The following is a 23,328-nucleotide window of genomic DNA, read 5'->3' on the forward strand; positions in this document are numbered from 1 at the left end:
GTAGCATATCTTTCCCCTGCTAGGCATCTTTCTTGTATGACTATATTGCTGAGCCAACCTCACATGACAATTGAACGATGTACTACTTTGAATCCGTCTACCTTGCTCCCAACTCCTGTGGATGGCACACCCCATAACTGCCTGCAGGTAATTGAGCAAAAGACACTGCCTAGAAAAGACATCATGGATGTTCCCTTGGATGATGCCGAGGTGACATATTACGTGGATGGCTCATGCAAAAGGAGTCCTACAGGACAGAACCTAACAGGTTATGCAGTAGTTTCTGATACTGAGATTGTAGAAGCGAAACCTCTACCACATAACTTATCTGCACAAGCAGCAAAGTTGATTGTCTTGCCACGGGCATGTACCTTAGCAAAGGGTAAAAGCGTAAACATTTTTACAGACAGTCGGTATGCTTTTTCTACTGTACATGTTTTTGCACAACAGTGGAAGAATCGAGGAATGGTGACATCTACTGGCAAACTGATTAACCATGCACAATTTATTTTAGATTTGTTATATTCTATTCAGTTGCCTCAGAAAGTAGCTATTTGTAAATGCATAGCTCATACAAAACAACAAGATAGGATTTCAAAAGGCAATGCAAGAGCTGACACAGCTGCAAAGCAAGCAGCCTCAGAAGCATTTCTTTTGAATGAAGAATTACAACCTTCTGAGATTTTAGACTTAGAAATGTTGAAAACAATGCAGACACTTACTACACAAACTGAAAAACAAAAATGGAAAAAACGAGGAGCAATTCTCAAGGAAGGGCTGTACATCTCCAAAGAGGGAAAACCGATATTACCGTCTAATTTATTTAGATATGCAGCTTTGTTGAGCCATGGGCAGAGCCATGTCTCAACAGGGGGGATGGTACAGTTAGTGATTCGGGTATTCGCTACGTACAGGATTACAAACTACACTAAAAAGTTTTGCCTGTCATGTCACACTTGTAATAAACATCATGCACAAGGGGCGTTAAAGCCCAAGCAAGGGAGTTTCCCTACACCACCGTATCCGTTTCATACTATCTGTATGGATTTCATAGAATTGAGCAAATGTGAAAATAAAAAGTACTGCCTTGTCATTGTGGATATGTTCTCCAAATGGGTGGAGGCCTTTCCGACTAGTAAACCAGATGCAGCCACTGTTGCAAAGACCCTAGTTAAAGAAATTATTCCTAGATTTGGCATACCGGATAGGATCTACAGTGACAATGGGACACATTTCGTTAACCAAACTATACAACAGTTGAGTCAGTTTTTTGGGATTTCTTTAAAACATCACTGTGCATATCACCCTCAATCTGCAGGGTTAGTAGAGAGGCACAATGGAGTTTTAAAGAATAAGCTTAAAAAACTCATGGTAGACACACAGAAGAACTAGGTGTACTGTTTGCCCCTGGCACTGATGAGCATGAGAACTGTTCCGAATGCAAAAGGATTGACACCTTTCGAAAAGATTTTCGGATGAGCTTATTATATACCTCAGTGGAAACCTCTCATGCCTGCAGACCAGGAAGCAGATTGGACACTTGCAGAGTATATGAGGAGTATGCTGAATAACAAACATCTTTTACAGTTTAATTCTGTTTCAGATAAAGACCAAACCAAACTATCCAAAGTAGCAGTAGCCCCAGGCACTTGGGTCTGGGTGAAGACAATCAAAAAGAAGAATTAGACGACACCAAAGTGGGAAGGTCCGTATCAAGTACTGCTGAGCATGCCCACAGCAGTCAAAATTGCGAAACGTTCATCTTGGATTCATTTCACACACTGTAAACTAGTCAAAAACTTTGAACTTGATAAAACTCTTGCTAACACACAGCAGCAGTAGAATGACAAGACCCAGAGATAATAGAAATAGTGAACGACTTCAGCAGTGTTGCATAATCATCTTAATAACTGCATTAGTAACAATGTTCTTTTTGCTGTGGCCTTTCTTTTCTTCAGCCACACCAGCTAGACTGAACAAATGTGATTCAACACTCATAGACTGGCATCCGAACTTTAACACTTACCAAGCAATCAAATATATGTATGCTGACACTTTTAATATTTCGAATTGTTGGATTTGCACAGCTATACCAACAGCATACGGGGGATTATTGATGGCTGCTGTCCCCCTAGGGGTCAATGAGACCTGGGAAAACTTGATTTTTGAGACTACACCTGTAAAATCTAGAGACAAAATTGCATTATTTCTACCTGTTACACAAACAGGAATTGTATGCTTTTTTAAGAATGACACGATTCAAGTAGGTTGGAGCAAATGTAATGTAACTGTTTCTTATAAATGTTATATTAAACCTAAAAATGCTAAAAATACAGAAACAATTTGTGATGCAGATTATGACTCATACTTTGAGTCCTTGCATAAAACTGTCAGTGATATACAACATAATCCTATTCTTTTAAAGCAACTGTCTATTATAGATAAGAAAATGTTTCATGCAGGGAAGGTGTATATCAATACTAAGGTAGAAAACTGTTATTTCATATGTGGGAAAAAGGCATACAAATGGTTGCCTGAGAATTGGTCCGGCAGTTGTTTTTTGGGTTACCTGGTCCCAGCCATACGACACACTACAGCTTTGCCTCATGGGAGAATTTGAAACGTCAGACGTCGCAAAGAAACCTGAAAATCCAATCAAGAAACCTGAGAATCTGATGGGACACATCGTAGCAGGCTGGAGAAACCATAACTCTGTGAAAGATGAAAGTAAACTAGCACACATGGACTTGAGTGACACTATCATATCCTGGGCTGGCATAGCCCCTGCATATGGTGCAGTTAAATCAGTTTGGGAACTGAGAAAGCTATCCAAATTTCTCGAGGTCATGAGCAATGCAACTTGTTCTGCTCTTGAATTAATGACTGATGAACTGAATGCAATGAGGACTGTGATGCTTCAAAACCGCATGGCTCTTGACTTCACCCTAGCGGCGAGAGGTGGTTTGTGCGCTTTAATCAAAGACGAGTGTTGTTTGTTTATTCCCGACAATAAACACAAGATCAACGATCATTTGGAAGTGATTCAGCAAGTGTCAGACATGACCAGGCCAGGCCCGAACCCACTGACGGACTTTTTCCAGAATTTGTTTGGGGGGGGGTGGGGTTCCATCCTAATGAACATCCTGATTGCCATTTGTGTGGGATTACTTCTGTTAGGAGCATGTATTTGCTGTGGTATTCCCTGCATGAAAAAAATAATCAAAGACTTTATAGACATGTCAGTTTCTGAGACTTTGTATCAAAGTACTGAAATTGAAGAACTGTTGAAAAAGGAAACGCTTTCATAAGTTTAAACTGAATGACTCTCTTAGTTGCAAATCCTCAAAGGAAGAGGTTAGGAGAAGAAACAAACTGTTTATGCTTTTGAAATAGAATAAAATGTATTAACAGGGGGGAAATGTTAGAAAAATATGTATTAACATATGTGTGCAATGCTTATTTTAAATAAGGGAAGATTAACACGTTTTTATTCTATACGCAGCATTAGTTCTATTTGAAACTGAAAACATGCTTTTCTGAAATTGTGCTTTCTGACACTGCAAGATGCACTCTGACCTAGTTTGCTAGCACAGCAAAATACATGTTTATGCTTTGGAAATGTACTAGAAAGCAGGTGATTTTCTGCTAGGTCAGGAAATGAAATGGAGAATAATAATTTCTGTAGATCCATTCATTATGGACAATGAGCTCTGTTCGTGCTAATGAAAAAGTGCACAAGCTGCAAGAAAGTTAGATACTATAAACAATGAACTGCTTCAGAAATCTGTAATTGCATTGTGCTTAAATTAGCCATAGTACCTAGACTTGTAACATCACATAGCAAGAAAGTTATAATTGACCGGTGGTCGTCAAGGCCATCCTGTTTACTGAAAAAAATCTTTTTTAAACTTTGAAGAGTCAGCTAGAAATGTGAGAAACATCTGTAAAGTAACAGAATTGTGAACTGGTGGTCTGCTACGTCAGCCGTAGTGGGCAATGCCTTGAAAGAAAGGTGTAATAATTGTGACATTTCCTGATTTTAGTCAGACAAACTCTGTAGCTGCATTTTTTGTCTCCTTGCGCAAGAATAAAGATACCTGAACTGAACCTTATGCTTTTGGTCTTTTGAAGTATTTTTCTCTGACAGTTTCTCTACAGCTTAGGCCGTTGAAGAGATAAGTTTACTATTTTGTGCTAAAACTTTCAGAATAATCCTAATTTTTCATGTTAGTTAGTGTTTATATAGGCTTGTAGTTAGGACAGTTTATCCGTTTATGGATTATATATCCTTTTTGACCGAAATCATCTCCCTAGTTGGGCGTTGGCCCCCGTTTTCTTCTATCTGTGTTTAGCCATTAGGCTTATTTGCCCTATCCTTAGCCAAGTTAGACTTTTGCAGTTTTCTGCAATTTTTTGTTAGCCGGTTAGGCTCTTAGCCATTTTTAGGCTTTTTCTGTTATTTACCTTAGCCTGTTTGCCTTATTCTGTGTTTGCATTAAACATTAGGAAGCTACAGTAAGCTGCCTTTTTGTACTTGTAGACGGTTAGGCTTAGTTTCATTTGCTGACAGTGTATTGTTGTTTTCCTTGCTGACTTCTGTATTTTTGTTACTATGTCAGAGAAGGCAAAATCAGGGTTTAAAAGATGCCCTAAATGTAATCAGAAGATGTCAATAACTGATGGCCACACCACATGTGTGTATTGCTTGGGTGAGGTCCATTTACAGGAGGTTTGCTCCATTTGTCATGGGTTTAGCGCTAGAGTTTTGGCTGAAAGGAAACGTAAGTTAGTGTAGCATGGATTGATTAAGTCTGCTTTCCAATCAGACTTGAATTCTGCTCCGGGACAACCAAAACCTTCTTCACCAGCCTCTTCAACTAGTTCGGGTCCGAAGGGCTCTTCGTTTCTGAAATTTTCTAAGAAAGCTCCTGTCTTGGCTCCATTGTCATCGGAACCGACCATAGAGGTAGTTGGTAAGAGCTGGTCCACAGTCTTGGAACCGGTATCTCCTACCTTGAGATCCCTGATTCTGGGTTCACCGACTCCATCTGTGGTTTCCTCTTGAGCTTCCAGACTCTCTCTGATTCAGATGTGGATTGAGTGGTATGGAGACTTTTATAGGATCCAGCGCTAGCTAAAATTCTGTTGGCTTTGACTCAAGCAGCTTTGGAACTGACAAAGTCCTCTCCTGTTGTTTCTGCTCCTCCTCCAACTCGAATCGAGACATCGGAGCCAGAGGAGGCTATTCAGTCATTTGTAGAACCGTCAGTACTGACACTTCTGACCTGTCAGTACAGACAACCCTGATGTCCTGTGCTCCAGCAGTGGAATCTGGGAGCCGACCCTCTCCTGTCGGTTATGGGAGGGAGTCGAACCGATACGTCAGTTCCAACTCTTCCCCTTGGGGCTTCAGCGTGGATGAGTTCGGCTCCTACCTCTGGCTCAGAGCCAGCGGTTCTGGTGTGGGAGGAGTCTTCGACCCGGGTGCTTCCTCGCATCAGAGCCGTGGTGCCTTTGATGCCATGAGGAGGGCTTTGTCCCTCCCGGACTGCCACAACTTCTGATATGGCCACCTCCTCCTGAAAAGTGCCTGAATCTTCCCTGCTACCACAGATTCACTGTAAGCATAGGGATCCAGAGCCACAGGACGCCCCTTTGGGGGAACCCTGCTCTTTCAAGACCTCCCCAGAAATTCCCACTGAGGAGGTCCCTTGGCAGAGGTTATGTAAGAGGAGACATTTAGATTCCCCCAGGAATTCATCATGTTGAACACTGATTTGGAGGAATCAGAAGGATCCCCAAGGTCCCCTTCTGAGGATATCTCCTTTGGGGATATCCTTGAGATCCTTAAGCAGAGGGGTGACTGGCAGCCCCTAAACCCTACCAAGGATGAATCAGTGCTCCTGAAGATTTTTGGGTCCCGACCTTCCACCTTTTGGGTGTCTCCGCTCTTCGATGAGTTGATGGATTTTTGGCTCGAAGGGCGTGGGAGTCACTGGATTCTATGGAGCCTGTCCCTAGGAGGCCCAACAAGTACATTTCAGCGCCTCAAGATAAGTCCTTTTTATCCAAACCAATACCTGTTGATGCCATGGTGGTGGCAGCAGCCAGTATGAAAGAGATGTCGGAGACTTCTACATCTGTCCATCCTCCTAATATTGAGTATAAGATCATGGACAGATACGGGAAGCACATGTTCAGTTCTATGACCTTTGCCCTTTGGTCATTGAACTATCTAACCCACTTCACAAGGCTTCAGAGACATCTCCTGAAGGAGCTTGGAGATACTTTCCAGGGTGCAGTAGCCGATTCAGCGGTGGACATAGTGACGTCTCAGCTTGCTACCCTCAATTCCATCATAAACTCTTCCATGCGCCTCGTGTCTTACCCAGCTGATGGAATCAGTAGGGCAGCGGGTACAGGAATTGCTTTGCAAAGACATTCCTGGATGCGTGTATGTTCTTTTGCGGAACCTTTCAAGTTATCATTTGTGAATGCCCCCTTCGATGGTTCTTCCTTGTTTAGACCAAAAGATAGAGACCCTCACCAGATGTGAGCAAGATGGTAAGACTCTATCTGCCATAGGAGTTTGTTTTTCTACCCTTACTAGACCTTATCCCAAAGGTCAATGGGGAGGAAAATGTGGTTCTGTAAGACCCAAGGAGCCTTTCCGAACTCACAAGGTGAAGCCTCCTCCAGGGGCAGGGGGGGAGGCAATGGTGGAAGATGACACCCACGCGGCAGAGGGGGTCCGCAAAATCAGGGTGACAGGGATCAGTTTCTTGGGAAGCCCTATCAGTGCTCCTGAAAGGAGGCCGAGCTGTCCTGCTCTGGAGGCAGTCGGTGGACGTTTGTCTTTGTTTCTAGGTGCCTGGCTAAAAATCTCAGAAGATCAGTGGGTACAAAACTTTATATCAAGAGGATATTCCATCCCCTTTCTCTCACAACCCAGACCAACAAAAGGAATCCCTGACGTTCCACCCAGTCTGCGGGATGGCATCTGTAGAGGTCCAAAAACTATTGCAAAAAAGAGTCATCCAGTCAGTCCCAGCAGACCAACAAGGATCCAGAACTTACTCAAGATTCTTTTTGGTACCAAAGATAACAGGGGACTGGAGACCTATTTTAGACCTCAGCAGACTCAACAAATATGTGGTAAAGACGAAGTTCTGGATGGCCACGCTTCAGTCCATACTCCCATTCTTATGTGCTTTATAGATCTCCAGGATGTGTACTACCATATAAAAATGGCCAGGCCATCCAGGGGATCATCTGTGCTTCAGGCTGGGAGCCAGTCACTTCCAGTTTCAGGCCCTGCCCTTTGGTCTCAGTACAGCCTCCAGAGTGTTTGCCAAATGTATGGCAGTGGTCATGGCTCACTTGAGACATTTAGGAATCCCGATGTTTCCTTACTTGGATGACTGGCTCCCACCAGACATCAACTTATACGGGCAAGGGACACTGCCTTAGATCTATGCTTCCAACTGGGTATTACGATAAATTCATAAAAGTCTGCTTTATTGCCATCGCAGTGTACAGTCTTTATAGGAGCAGACTTAGACATGGTCAGCATGTCCCTGAAGCTCCCTCTAGAAAGAGTGCTTACCCTTCGACAACAAATTGTGGATCTCCTGTCAAGACAAAAAGCACCAGCATCACAGATTCTCAAGTTGCTCGGCACTATGGCAGCAGTGATTATTGCAATACCCCTTGTGAGATCTTACATGCACATTCTTCAGTAGCTGCTATTCACACAGTGGACATTTCAGGACTTACCAAGGAATCACCCAGTTCTGATTACTAACTCTTGCAAGGATGATATTCGGTGGTGGCTAACGTCCAAGATGGTGACTATGGGACATCCATTTGTCCTCCCTGCTCCAGTTGCAACAGTGACCACGGATGCCTCCCTGATCAGGTGGGGGGGCATTATCAGGGACGGACAGCCCAAGGTACATGGCAGGTTCATGAGGCTCATTTGCACATAAATGTCCTGGAGATGAAAGTGGTTCTTTTAGCATTGCAGTCCTTTCAAGACTCTCTTCCCCTAGACACGATTGCGATCCAGTCAGACAACATGTCCGTAGTCTGGTACATAAACAAACAAGGAGGAACCAGATCTTACCCCCTATGTCAAGAGGCTCTAAGATTATGGAAATGGGCAGAGTCCACCCAGCGCTTTCTGATAGCAATGCACATCCCGGGGAAATCCATCGTGATAGTGGACAGACTCAGCAGAGCTTTTCTGTTACCTCACAAGTGGTCTCTCAAGAATGAAACAGCAGAAATGATTTTCCGCAGATGGGGCAAGCCTTGCTGCGAGCTCCACAAACACCAAGTGCAGCAACTACTTTGCCCTGATCCCTCAACAGGGACAACCCCCGAGGGATGCACTCGTCCATGATTGGCCCTCGGGACTCCTTTATGCTTTCCCTCCATTTCCCCTGATTCCCAAAGTCTTACAGAAAGCCAGTTTTCTGAGCAGGACACTTATCTCAATAGCCCCATATTGGCCTCATCAAATTTGGTTCCCCTTCCTGAAGCCTCATCTACTGGAGGAGCGTTGGATCCTGGACCCAGTGCCGGATCTGTTGACCCACTCATCAGGAGCTCTTCACCCCTCTCTCCAGTCCATCAAACTGACAGCTTGGCTGCTCCAATTCCCAGAATAGCCAGGTTCCAGAATTTATCAGAAGAGGCTAGACATATTCTCTTGTCATCAGACAAATCTTCAACCAGGAAACTTTATCTCAGTAAGTGGAAAAGGTTTTCCATCTGGGCACAGCAAAATAACATTGACCCATTTCTGGTGTCCATTTCGGATATTTTGGAATTTCTAACAAAACTGTTCAATGAAGGAGCTGCAGCAGCAACCATTTGAGTCCAACTGGGTGCTATTTCTAATTTTCATATAGGTGCATCTGAAAATAGTATTATATCTAATAAGTTGGCTAAGGCCTTTTTGAAGAGTATGCTGCACTTAAAACCACCGATCAGATCTCCTACTGCTCTGTGGAACTTAAACCTAGTCTTGTCCAAGATAATTTCCTGCCCTTTGAAACTGCCTCTTGTGAGCTGAAATATCTTACTTGGAAGATCATTTTCTTGGTGGCCATTACATCAGCATGCAGAATTTTGGAGTTGCAAGCCATTTCTATTAAGCAGCCATACTTAATATCTCACAAAGATAGGGTATCCCTCAGAACGAATCTGTCATTCTTACCAAAAGTGTGTTCAGAATTCACATGTAATCAAACGATTGAATTACCTGTTTTCTTTCCCAATCACTCAAATCAGTTGGAATATATGCTTCACATATTTGACGTCCATAGACAACTTTGCTTCTATTTGAACAGGACAAAAGACCATAGAAGGGCGGGTCAGCTGTTTGTCTCTTTCTGGGATTCTAAAAAAGGTGCACTGGTTTCCAAATCTACCTCGTCTAAATGGCTCTCTGATTGTATATCCTTTATTTACTGTGAAGCGAGCATTGCATTACATGACAAAGTCAAGGTTCATTCTACAAGACCGGTTACTGCTTCTGTAGCCTTTTTGACCAGGCTACCAATTGATTCAATTTGTGCAGCTGCCACCTGGTCAAAGCCACATACCTTTATATCTCACTACAAAGTGGACAAGGCCTCTAAGGACAGAGCTTCATTTGGGTTTGATGTCCTTAAGCAGGTACTCCCATGAGCCACCCAAGATTGTGGTGCTGGGGACGCTACCCATCAGTAAGAATGAGAGCGAGATTGAACAACTTCACATAAAGAAGTTATGTACTTACCATAACATTCCATGTGAGTTGTTCATCTCGCCGTCATTATTATGACCCCCCACCTACCCCCATCAAATGTCTGGAAGTTCGAGAGGTTCTATCTTGGTTTTGGTTCTCCTGAGGAGTTTCCTCTCACAAGTGGTCTGTATAATTTCCTTGAAATCTGGGGTAGGTTTTACGCTAGTTAGCAACAAACAAGATCTGGGGAATGTAGTGGTGCATTGTGGGATAGGGCTTTGGCTTCGAGCTGTTAGAGACCTCGAGCTTTGCAAATTTGCTAACTCAGAGCCGAGGATCGGCTCCAAACCCATCAGTAATAATAAAGGTGAGAAGAACAACTCACATGGAATGTTATGGTAAGTACATAACTTCTTTTTAAGAACAAAAACTGTTTTACTTACAGTTACCTCTTTCCTTCCTCTTCCCCTCTCCTTAATGTTGTTCCAAACAGTGACACAAAGTAGGGCATATGGTTTGTAGTCCCCTACAAGTTTAACAAAGTCAAAAAAGTCCAATATTTCTAGGTTTTCTTGTTCCACCACATTTCATAAATGTGATTGATGTTTTATAATTCCACATTTATTCATTAATTTCAGAGTTGTTAATTTTCTTCCTGTTGATCTACATCTCCCATCTCCAGTGTCTGGTTCGTTTCCAACATACTCCTGGTTCCTGTAGTCAACTGTTGTGCTTTTCTTCTGTCTCTCAATCATTTTCCTTTTGAACACTGGAAAAGGTTTCACTGGCATAGGCTCTGTATGAGCTTTATTATCAGAAGAATAAGAAGCAGAATCCCCTTTTGTTTGATAGTTCAGTGGACAAAGTTTTATATTTCCTTCTTAGCATGTTCTACATCTAAAAATGACATTGACCCTCCAGGAACAAAATATGAAGATAGCTGGGTACAGCAGCTTGAATCTCACGCTTTCTTCTCAACATTGCTTGATTGCTGGGATACATTTGCTTCTCTTCTGCCTGTTGTACAGTGAATATTTATTTACCAGAATGTTGTCTCCAGTGTTGAGTACTTTTCCCTTCTGCCATGCTTTTGTCAGGATCAACTCCTTCTGTAGATATGGTTGCATCTTTACTAATACAGGTCCTGGCTGCTTTCTCTTGACCAGGTTTGGAGCATATATTCAATTAACAAATCCTGCTGTGGAATACCAGTCCAGTTAATTATTTGTGCTTTAAACTTAATACAGTCAGTTTTCTCTGTGCACTCTATCTTCTAACTCTACCTATTTTTTAATAGCTCTTCTTAAAAAGGCTAATACTCAGCTACACATTTCTGTCTCTGATTTTTTTGTGGTTTAATCAGTTCATCTGAATAACTAGTTAAAACAACTTTTATTTTTCCAGCCTTTTGTCATTTGGGTTAATAAACTCCTTCAGTGTGTCATTTATTTTTAATCACTTCTGAATACATTTGATTTATCTTTTCCTCTAAATTTCTGTAAGCTATCTCTTGTACCAAAGCTGAAGCTTGAACTGCTTTTTGCTGAACAGCTGCAGGTTTCTTCCTATTCACTGTTTTCTTTTTACCAGTTCCAGTTGATTTTCTTTCAGGTTCATTATTTTTTTCTTTTTTTGCTGGCATCTAGGCAGTGTACTTACTAGCCAGTAATTGAATTTTACTCAAGATGATAATATTACTGGCTCTTATCTCTGAGTTTCTTTTTTTCACACTGGGATAGCTGAAATTAAGCATTTGATCAGTGTGCAGCCATCTCCTTAAAGAAGCAGTTTTTGACAGGCCTGTCTGGTATGCTAAAGACCTTGATCACAGAGTTGGATTTGGCTAAACAGTAACAAACCAGGTAGGTGAACTTGTTTGAAGACCTTATTCAGCCATAATGTAAGCCAAGAGAGGCACATATAATAATTGAGACAACCAGTTTACCTCCGTACATCTGAGTAAAACATATACAAGCACATAAATTCAGTTACATCTGGATGTAAAATATGGACATGCCAAATGATAATGTGTTTATATAACACTGCTGTAAAGAGTCTGTTATGTTATCACAAAGAAAAAAAAAAGTTTGAGACTGCAGTCTCCATCAGTAACAATGTGTGGTTTCTTTACATCAGTTAAAGAAGTAAAATTTCTCTAGTCTGTATAAGTAGAATATACATTTGTATATATACTGATTCTGAATACTAGCACTTGTTGGGTCCCCCTTGGCAGAATAAAGAATAGTTACAATACAGCAAACTAAGTAAAAAAGTATTGGAAGAAGAAGAAGACCAGGATCCACAAATGGTCTTTATTGAGCACTTTCGTTTTCCTGTTCTTCTTTAGGTTGGTGAGTTCTTCAACTAAAACTGTCTGCTCTGAAATCTGCTTCTTAAGAGCCAAGCTCTTAAGAAGCAGATAGTTTTAGTTGAAGAACTCACCAACCTAAAGAAGAACAGGAAAACGAAAGTGCTCAATAAAGACCATTTGTGGATCCTGGTCTGCTTCTTCCAATACTTTTTTTACTTTGAATAGTTACAATATTTACATTCATAGACTGATCACAAATAGTGTGTGTGAAACCATATTTGCATTTGTATAGTCATCAATAGCCAGTACTGCAGTGTAAATGTTAAATAAATGTGAGTAGTATTTGAGTACCAAATGTAATAGATAGGAATTAGTAAACATATCTGCACACTTTACTCAACGTATACACAGATTTCACAGAAACATGAGTATAGGTATTATCATCAGCTGCTTAATTTAACAGATCAGTGAGTATAATCATGATCCAGGATTCAGGAATGTGTAACAACTTCCTAGTTTCTGTGGCATTTAAGTAAAGTAGATACATGCTAGACAGAATAGTAAATGAGCAAAGGCCAAGCAAGAGTGATATTGAACTTGAAGTACTAAGGTTTGTCTGTAAAGGAATATAGTAATCCAGAAACTGAATGACAGAAATCTAAACTAGAACGCACACCAAGACATCAGGATATGGTATGTGAAGTAGCTTTTATGTGTGATGGAAGACTGAATGAATTAGGGTTGTCAAAGAAGAAGTAAAGAAAGCAGAAGTGGAAATGGTAGGACATACTCCAAATGCTGTAGTACTATTTAGAGCATGCACTGGAGAATTTGATCTGTGATAAGATAATTATTCAAATGTAACTGGATTAATAGCTCAGGCATACCTTTTTGCCTGATTAATCTACATTTCTATATCAGTTGCATTTATTTTGAAGTGTAAGTTGAGATTTAAGCTTTTCCCTAAACATCTTCAGTTTTTCAAACTATGATGCCTGCCTGTTTGTTTTTTTGTTTGTTTATTTACATTTGTTTGCCAGGAGGTCTACTGGGCTGGGGTGAGCCCATTTTCTGTAGAGGATTGGGGAGAAAACCTCAAAAAAAAAAAAAAAACAGCATGATAAAACAACGTTGCCTGCTTTACTGATTGAAAAATAACTTGCGTACAGCAATACTTTAATTTGAGGGAAGGCACAAGACAGGTCATTAATAAAAGGTCAAGGATAGGCTGTTGTGGGGCATCTTTTCAGAAGTCCTATTCCACAATTATCTTCTTCTCCAGTTACCCCAAAAGAGCAGTTGGATAGATAGTCTTTAAACCATAGTGCATTTTGAGTGAAAACAGTTGCACAGCTACTTTGAAGTAGAAGTGCATAGTCCACTGTGTCCACAGCTGTTTTGAGGCCTAGAAATAAAGGACTTGTGAGCATGGCTTTGATCATGCAGTAATATATTTGATGGTGAGAGATTATAGGGATGCCACTGTGTCATAACTGGGAAAAAAGCAACGCTGTTCTTCTGACAGAAAGCTGTACCCAAGGATGTATTATAAAATTTGATTGGAAAACATTTTTACTAGACTCTTGATGAGAGGATGCAAGTTTGCTATTGGTCAAATGTCTGTTGCTGCTGAAGGTTCAGGAGTCTTTGGTAGCGTGTCTTTGAAACTATATGGTACTAACTTATTGGCAAGTGATAATTTTGAAATTAATTAGTTTACATAATAGGTAGCTACAAGTCTTGGTCAACAGTAAGAAATTTGAGTTGTAGTTATAATCAGTCATGTCAATTGGATCTTGTACCTCTGTATTATTAATGGCCTTGAAACTAGAAATAGAAAGGTGGGTAATGCATATAGTAGAGGAGCAGCTAATTTTGAAAGCTGAGCATTGTGGAAATATAAACCATGGGCTGTAGGAAAGTTGGCTGTATGATCCTTTTTGCTCTTAAGCAAAACAGTTCTGAGAGAGTTAGGTGTTTCCATTTTGGGAATGCCTTTACTGTTGGACACAGTTTTGCTTATTTCCCAGAATTATTTAGTTTGGTCTAAGTGATTGTTCTGATTTTCTAATCTATCATGCAATGGTGGAGTTAGTGTTTATTCTTACTTCTTATCTTAGTGTTAATATTCAGAATACTTATTACGGTTGAGAGGGTCTACTTTCCATGTGTCCCACACTTTGCTTCTCTGTTTTATCTGACATTTCAGTTTGTAGAAAGCCAGGGTGTTTTTATAGCTTGTCTTCTGGGTTTTTCAAGTGGTTATAGTCTGTCTTGAATAGGAGCTGTCAAAATGTAAACGTTAAAGGCTAATCTAGAGTTGGTACAACAGCCGAGATCTCCAGTCAACATTTTGCAGATGTTCATCGTGTTTCACTGTTGCAGTCATGACTGTAGGGTTCTCCCCTGCCAGCAGGCAGTCCTCGGTCGGCCAGAATCCCAAAGTCTGGGTCTGGCGTCGGCTGTTCAACCATGCTCCCTGACGTCAGAGCGCCAGGAGTACAAAGCTGACAGCCGACGCCATGTTCTCCAGTCTTTCTTGCCGTGCGGTGATAGCAGTTCGCAAGTGCCGGTCGGATGACAACTGACAATTTTTTTCTGAAAAACTTCAGTCCGAAGACTTTCTTCTCCCCTCAAAGGTAAGTACCCCGTTGGGGAAACTTTTTTCTTGCTCCAGTCCGATGTCAGAAAAAGTTAATTGTATTTCATGTGGGAAGCAAATACCTCATAAGGATTTTCATTCTTACTGTATTCCTTGCTTAGGCCCTGACCACGACGTAGCTAGTTGTCGGTTTTGTGCTAGATTCAATCAGTGTACAATTAAACGAAGGTACGATTTTGCATTTCATTACTTCGGTAGGCGTTTTAACTACAAAATGTCGTCGGATACGGTTCTGGCTACCGGAGTTCACAAATGACGCAAGGATAAAGACAGGCCGAGGTCCAAATCTGACGATATCGCACAAGCGGAGCCAGCTTCAGGTTCGGCCGTCGTCAGTGAGGCGCTTTTGCAGCCCCTGTCATCGGCCATTTCGGAACCGATGGCCGAAACGGACTCCCACGAGGAGCCAACTAGGCCTTTGAATATTTCTATTGCAGGACCTTCGGACAATGCTCCTTTGGATGGGTCCGGAGCCGCTGTGCAGGTACCGGATTCCGAAGGGGTTTTCAGGCCTACTCAGCTTCTAATAAAGGCAAAGACTCCTTCCAAATTAAAGACTGCAACTCAGGCCTCGTCTGAACCAGCTCCCAAGTCACAGAAACAGTTACTTAAGATGGCGGAGGATTTACTTACTATGATTAGGGGTTCACATCCCCCTCCAGATAAAAGGCCAAGGCAGGAAGTTTATTATGTTTCCTCTGATCAGGCTTCTGTTTCTTCAGTTTCTTCTTCTGACCAGGAATATTCTTTCCCTCCTTATGAGGATTCTGATGCTGAGGAATCCATTTCTTCAGCTTCTCCCCCTGAGGATTTCTTTTTTGGGGAAACTTTGCATGAAATGAGGGAACATTTCCACTGGGAAGGACAGGAGTATTCGGAATCTAAGAAAAGACTAAGGGATTTTCTTCTTCTCCCCCAACATAGACCTCTGGCTATTCCTCCTGTTTTGGATATTGTGGATGATGCTTTTTTGGAGGCTAACTTAACCCCTGACTCTTTTCCTCCTGCTCCTGTTAAGCCTGATAGATATTACAGGGTTCCTGATTCCCACCAGTTTTTATACAAGAACCCTACTGCTGACCCTGAAACCATTTCTCAGGGTCCTAAGGGAGTTAAGGCCGCTTCTGCCAAAAACCCCATTCCCACTGAGAAGGATTCTAGATCTTTAGAAAGATGGGGCAAAAAAGTGTACACTTCTCTTACTTTATCCATTAGGGCTTTAAACTGTCAGTTTCATATGCTGAAATACCAGCAATTTCTCTTGTCTGTTTTAAAACAAAAGCTTACTTCCATTTCTGCCTGTGCAAATGATAAGGAATTACATGACTTAATGCATGCCACTGAACAAGTTGGGAAGCATGGTTTACACTGTGGATTTGATGCCTTGGAGGCTTCTTGTAGGGCTGCTGCCTCCGGCACAGTTATTAGAAGGCATGCATGGTTAAAGGAACAAAATTTGCCAGAACAAGTAAAAGCTAAATTATTGGATGCTCCTGTTCAGCATAATGTTTTGTTTGGATCAAAAGCTGACGAGGTGATTAAAAAGATGGAGGACAAGGCAAAATCCATGCAAACAGTTAAAGATTTCTTACAAGTACAGCCACCCAGATTTAGCAGGAACTGGCCTACAAAAAATTGGTCCTTTCCCAATTCAGACAGGCCTCAGAGGGGTAGCTACAGATGCTCCCGAGGAAGGCCTCAAACACAAGCTTCTTATAGACCAAGACAGTGGACTGCTTCCACCCCTAGGGGAGGAGAGGACAGGTCACAAACTCATAGGAAACAGACTCAATAACTCCCTCTGTTGGGCTGCAGGAACTTCTTGCCTGGAAGCCCCTCTCGGAGGAAAACTCTCTCTTTTTCATTGAAATTGGACTCATATAACCCAAGACAAGTGGGTTCTGGATGTGGTTTCAAGAGGTTACAAATTCCATTTTCATACCCTGCCAAGGCCAAGCGGATGGCCAGACCTTCCAAAACATCAATGGACAGAGGCCTTAAACCAGGTGGAAGCTCTTTTGGCTATGAAAGCCATAGAACTAGTTCCACTTTCAGAGATGGGACAAGGTTTTTACTCAAGGCTTTTTCTAGTCCCCAGGAAGCAAAACTCATGGAGACCCATTCTGGATCTGTCAGTCTTGAACACCTTTCTAGAGATTCCAAAATTCAAGATGCTTACTCTACAGCAGCTGCTTCCAGTGCTGTCCAAAAATGCATGGATGGTAACATTGGATTTAAAGGAGGCATATTTACACATTCCCATCAGGCAGGATCGCAGAAAATACCTCAGGTTCAGGGCCGGATCGAGGCACTTTCAATTAGCTGCGCTGCCCTTTGGATTGTCTACTGCACCCAGGGTCTTCACCAAATGCCTGGCTCCAGTAGTAGCTTACTGCAGACTCAAGGGAATTCAAATCTACCCTTATCTGGACGACTGTCTTATTCAGGCAGACAGCAAGGCGGTTTTACTCCAGCAGCTACGGTTTGTTCAGGATCTCCTCAAGTTCCTGGGATTCACTGTAAACATAAAAAAGTCAAATTTGACACCCTCACAACAGATAATTTTTCTGGGCGCTTCTTTAAACACAACAACCCAGATGGCTTTTCTGACATATGAAGAACAGTTTCTGCTGGCTTCAACTTTCAAAACCTTGGCAACTTTAACTCAGCTATCTGCAAGGAGATTCCTGCAGGCTTTGGGTTACATGGCCTCCTGCATCCTTCTTGTACCATATGCAAGACTACACATGAGGAAAATACAGTGGTACCTAAAAAGTGTATGGTCTCAGCATTGCCACAGTTTAGACATACTGATCTCCATCCTGCCTTGTCTTCAAAAGGAATTCCTTTGGTGGTCCAAGGCATGTACTCTAAACAAAGGGAAACCCTTCTGTCTGCCTCCTACCACTCAGATCCTAACCACGGACGCCTCGGATTATGCTTGGAGAGCCCATTTTCAGGGCAAATGTCTGCAGGGCCTTTGGACAAAGGATCAGAAGCACCAGCATATCAATTTAAAGGAAATGTTAGCCATTCAGAAAGCTCTAATGGCCTTCAGGAATCTTCTACAACCAGGACAACTACTGATACGGACAGACAACACCACAGTTATGTGGTACATAAACAAGCAAGGGGGATCTCATTCCTACCCCCTTTGCAGACTAGCCATGGATCTATGGAACACAGCTCTAGCTTGCAATCTGGACCTTCAAGCTCAGTTTCTACCAGGGAAGCAAAACTTCCTGGAAGACAGTCTGAGCAGAAACCTTTCGGATCCATACGAATGGATGCTGGACACCGAAATATTCAGGATGATAACAGCAGTCTGGGGATGTCCTCACATAGACCTCTTTGCATCCCATCTCAATCATCAGCTACAGAATTTTTGCACCAGGACTTTCCACGAACAAGCTTGGAAAGTGGATGCACTATCTTTCAGTTGGAGAAACCTCTCGGGATATGCCTTTCCTCCTCTTCCTCTTCTTCCACGGGTTTTATTAAAGATCAAACAGGACAAGCCCAAGATGATAATCTTGTTGGCCCCAAATTGGCCTCGACAGTTTTGGTACCCCACTCTGAAAAACCTATGTCTGGAGCCCCCTTGGATCTTACCACAGACTCCGAACCTTCTGTCCCAACATCAGGGTCAGGTTCTACACTCCCATGTCAGCACTCTCAGCCTGGCGGCCTGGTTAATCCAGGGCCTTTGATTTCTTCTCCCCTACCCAAGCAGGTTATGGATGTCATTCTAGAAGCCAGACGTCCTAGCACTAGAAAATCTTATGCAGGAAAATGGAAAAGATTTTGTTCCTGGATGTAGGCTCAGGATTCTGATCCTCTTCTTCCGAACATTCCTTTAATTTTACTTTACTTGACAGATCTCTTACATAAGGGTCTCTCTTTCTCTTCCATTAAGATACATGCCTCTGCTATTTCCGCTCATTATAATACAGACCCTCCAATCTTTTCCCACCAGCTCATGAGACAGTTTCTCAGAGGAGCTAAGAACTTAAGACCACCTAGATCTCCTCCCATTCCTGCTTGGGATCTCAACTATGTTTTGGAAAAGCTCACCTTGCCTCCTTTTGAGCCTGCTGCATCTTCTGACATCAAGTTTTTATCTTGGAAAACATCCATCCTGTTAGCCCTGACCTCTGCCAGGAGAGTTTCAGAGTTACAAGCTCTTATGGCTGTGGAACCTTATATTATTTTTCATCAAGACAGGGTGTCTTTGAGGACTAATCCTACCTTCATGCCTAAGGTGGTTTCCAAAGTGGCTTTAAATCAAACTATCCACTTGCCAACTTTTTCCCCACTCCTCAAAATAAAGGGGAAAGGATCTTACATTCCTTGGATGTACACAGACAGCTACGTTTTTACCTGGACAGAACCAAGGACATCAGAAAATCAGAGCAATTGTTTTTCTTATGCTTCAAGTTCCCAAGGTAAAGCCATTTCAAAACAGACCATTTCTAAATGGATTGCTCATGGAATCAGATTTTGTTATTCACACCATGGAAAGCAAATCCCAGGGAGTATACGGACTCATTCCACCAGAGCTGCTGCCACTTCTGCTGCCTTCCTCAGGGGAGTTCCTACCAAAGACATTTTGGAAGCTGCAACTTGGAGTTCAGTGCATACTTTTTCAAAGCACTACAATCTGTCTCTCTACTCTAAGTCTAGGGCAGGCTTTGCCTCTGCAGTCTTGCAGGACCTTTTAGCCGCCCCTTCTACTTTATGACCACCTCCCTTTCATTCTGCTTTGGGATTCTACCCTACAGTCATGACTGCAACAGTGAAACACGATGAACATAGTACAGTTGTGTACACCTACCATAAATGTAGATGTTCAAGTGTCTTCACTGTTGCAGTCTGGGTTTCCCTCCCTCCTGTCCCCTCTTATTTTTACTTTTGTATGGTTCCTTTTTTCACCATTCTTCTGAGGTGTATTTGCAAAGGATATGGGACCTTTCTCATTTTGGGACTCCTGACATCTGGGGCAAGAAAAACTGGAGAACATGGCGTTGGCTGTCAGCTTTGTACTCCTGGCGCTCTGACGTCAGGGAGCATGGTTGAACAGCCGACACCGGACCCAGACTTTGGGATTCTGGCCGACCGAGGACTGCCTGCCGGCAGGGGAGAACCCTACAGTCATGACTGCAACAGTGAAGACACTCGAACATCTACATTTATGGTAGGTGTACACAACTGTACTTTCTACAAGGTTTTATTCTGAAGACTCTGGTATGGACCTGGTCTTTACTATGTTTGGAAGCAGTTTGTGATGTTTGATTGATCTGGGATAATGATAAACTCAGTTGTGGATAATGAAAGAATTGGGCAGAATTTTACGTGATTTTAGCTTATCTGGGAAAATTTGTTATAGGAGCATCTAATACTGAGTCGTTTTTGATCTGAAACCACTGGCAACAATCTTTGTGAGATTGAGATGTAGTGAACCTGGTTAGTCCCAACCTATGTTGAGATCACTCAGGAGAAGGAGCTTGCAATGCTTTGTGTGAAACAGTATTCTATTCAGGTTGACCCAAATGAGCTGTACAGAGGTGGAAGGAAGAATATCAATAGCAGTGATGCACATTTTTATTAGGTCACCAAATTGCATTTAGATAATAACCAGTTTGGGTCCTTGTCAGAGGAAGCAACACTTTTTGTTATAAGTCTATCAGGTGCAGGATCCTGCTACGTTTGTTTTCTGGCTTTTGGGAAAAAAAGATTGGTTAATGCTTTGGTTAAGGAAGATCTCGGAGACCACTTTTGGTATAATGGAAGGGTTGGTCCTCAGGCACACCCTGACTCTATGAAAAACTGTGGAAGGTCCTCTGTACATTAAGACCCACAATGCAGAAATCCATCTGGCCAGTGCTACTGCTAGCAGAACTGCTGTCTTCTGTGATAAGTGTTTGAGAGGGGACTCTGAAACCAGCTTGAATGATTCTAAAGTTAACTTTTCTACAATAAAATAAGGTCTCAAGATGATGGGACCATCTTAGTGGCTGGTAATGCAGGACCACTTTAAGCAGCTATTTCGAAAGCATGTGGCTTGCCAGAGGTGGATCAAGAGGAAGACATGCAATGGCAGAAACATGATGTTTTACCAAGAAGCAGGACAGTCCTGCAGCAATAAGCTGACAATATAGTATAGTGTCATAGGAAGCCTTGAAGAACTGGAATTCTTGGACTGCTTACGGCTTCAAGTAGATACTCTCCTCCACTTTGCAAAATATGTCTTTTCTGTTGGATTTCCTGGCCTCCTTCATAATGTTAAGTATATCCTCAAAACAGTAGTTCTTGAGAGAATGTCAAATCATCCATACTTCAAGTATGTGGCCCTGGAGGTTTGGGTATACCTACTCAAAACAGTTAAGTCCACTACTTGCAGCAGAGTACAAGAAAGTTCCTTTGTCAGCTGCAGTAGTAGGGGCAACCCATTTTACTTTAATCAGAAAGGAGCCAGGAAGACCAGTCTCATTTTTTACATCCTTACCTTCTGCAATACTGTTACTGGTAGAAGAGTTGTGGGGGAGAGTATGCATGAGAAATTCATTTCATATTTGGGTGAGAGGTTGGCGTAATGGTTAAGGTGTTTACCTTATGAACACAAGGTGCAGGGTTTGATTCTCACATGGGGTAATTGGCTAGGCTTAAAATGGCCCACAAGGGCAGTTAGCCTAGTACTAATCTATGAACCTATGAACCATTCTTCCCCCTCATTCTGCCAACCTTCAAGCCTCCTCAATTGGAATCAAGCCCATTCATTCCCTAGAGATGGAGAATCCCCCTTGTGTTTTATAGGGTGGCAGCTATCCAGACAGGCCATCATCCAGGTTGACATTGGGATGTTTGGTGCTCTTTCCAGCATCCCACCAGTGACGGCGTATCTTTATATGAATGGCTTAACCTCTCACCTTGGTTGGTGGCATGGGTACCTACATCACTGCAGTGCCCTTCTATACCCCTCTATCACTTTGCACATCCTCCTCCACTTGAACATCAAATGTGTTGTCACTCTCACATCATCTGCACACTTGCCCATACCCTTATGACTCCACCATTGCCCAGTAACAGTACATGATAATCAAGTTGAGTGAGACGAAATTATAAAACCATGTTCCAAGATCTCTGACTCCATAATCATTTTAGACTGGGGTATTGGGTATACTATACCCTGAGGGAGAGAAAGTTGCTAAATAAGGAGTACACTTTTTTGTATTTAAATTTTAACCCTTTTTCTGCTTTACAGGGGGTTAGTTCTTACTGTAACAAGAGTATCAGTGGGGGAAATCTGACAGTAATGCCCAGTTTGTATTTATCTACAGCTTAGTTAACTAAAAGCCCTCATTCCCAGTCTTGACATTTGAGTGGTATATGCAAAAAGGAGGGATTCCAGTACTGAGCCCTGAAGCACTCTAGTACTTTTAAGGTACTTACCTTGTTTGCAATGCCAGCACAGTGTACACTGTTAAATGCTGTATCCAGATCCAAATAAGCTGTGTAAACAAAGTGAAGTCCATCAACAGCCTGTTTGACCTTCCTGAAAAAGGTAACTAAACTGAGTAGGCAGGGTCCTCCTCTGACAAAGCCAAATTGATATGAGCCTACCTGATAAGTTTTTTTTCTTAAGATGCATTCCTTAGCAAAAAAAAAGAAAGAAAAAAAAGATAACATTCCAAGATTTCATAGCTTTGCAAATCAGACTAGTAAGTTTAATGGATCTACAGTTTTCTGGATCAGTGGTAGGGCTGCCTTTTTGTAGGGTTATCACCTCTGCAGTTTGCCATACTTCAGGGACAAATCCAGTAGCTAAGCTTAGGTTAAACAGTTTAAAGTGGGGCTCCACAAGAACATGTTTGCATTTCTTAGGCATTCATGTAAATTATCAGGCCCCATGGAAGTGTTTTTATTTATTTATTTATGTTTGCTTTACTCGGCACCTTCACTACATATTCTTTTGTAACATTAGGCAGTATAAGGGATTGATGTTTCAGGGCTAAAGTTTACAATAATTTTTCTGATAGTATGTTTGCCATCTCTACCAGTTCTGAGTGGTTGGTGCTATTTTGAATAAGTTCAGAACACTACTTGCTACTTCTTAGTTTCCTAATATAATTAAACAACAAATTATCCTTGGCTTCAGAAGCTAATTTAAGTCAATGACTTGCCTTACTAGTCTTTATAATTTTTTTTAGTTCCTGTTATTCTTAATGTAATCTTTAGTATTAGGAATTTTAAATTTATTGTATGTTTTAAGAAGTATTTTCTCTTGTTATAATTTTTTTAAGCTGATGGACCATCATGGTAGTTTATTAAACTTCATATTATATTTAGTTACTACAGAGATGTCCAAGTCATGGCACTTACCTATGTAACACTAGAACTTCTTTGTGTAAATAGCAGCTGTGCATTGTTATGTCTGATGATGTTACAACTGAATTTGAATAGATCATCATGGAGTTTGAGGAGATATGATCTTCTGAAATCCCTAAACTGAGAATTCTTGACTGTAGGGGGCTTAGATTTCAAAACACATAGTTATAAGTTTATGAACAGACTTAACCATTGATAGAATAACTAGAAGGGTGGCACATGTAGTGGCTATAT

The sequence above is a fragment of the Protopterus annectens genome, chromosome 8.part0 (genome assembly GCF_019279795.1).
Source record: "Protopterus annectens isolate FY-2018-M chromosome 8.part0, PAN1.0, whole genome shotgun sequence".
NCBI lineage: Eukaryota > Metazoa > Chordata > Ceratodontiformes > Protopteridae > Protopterus > Protopterus annectens.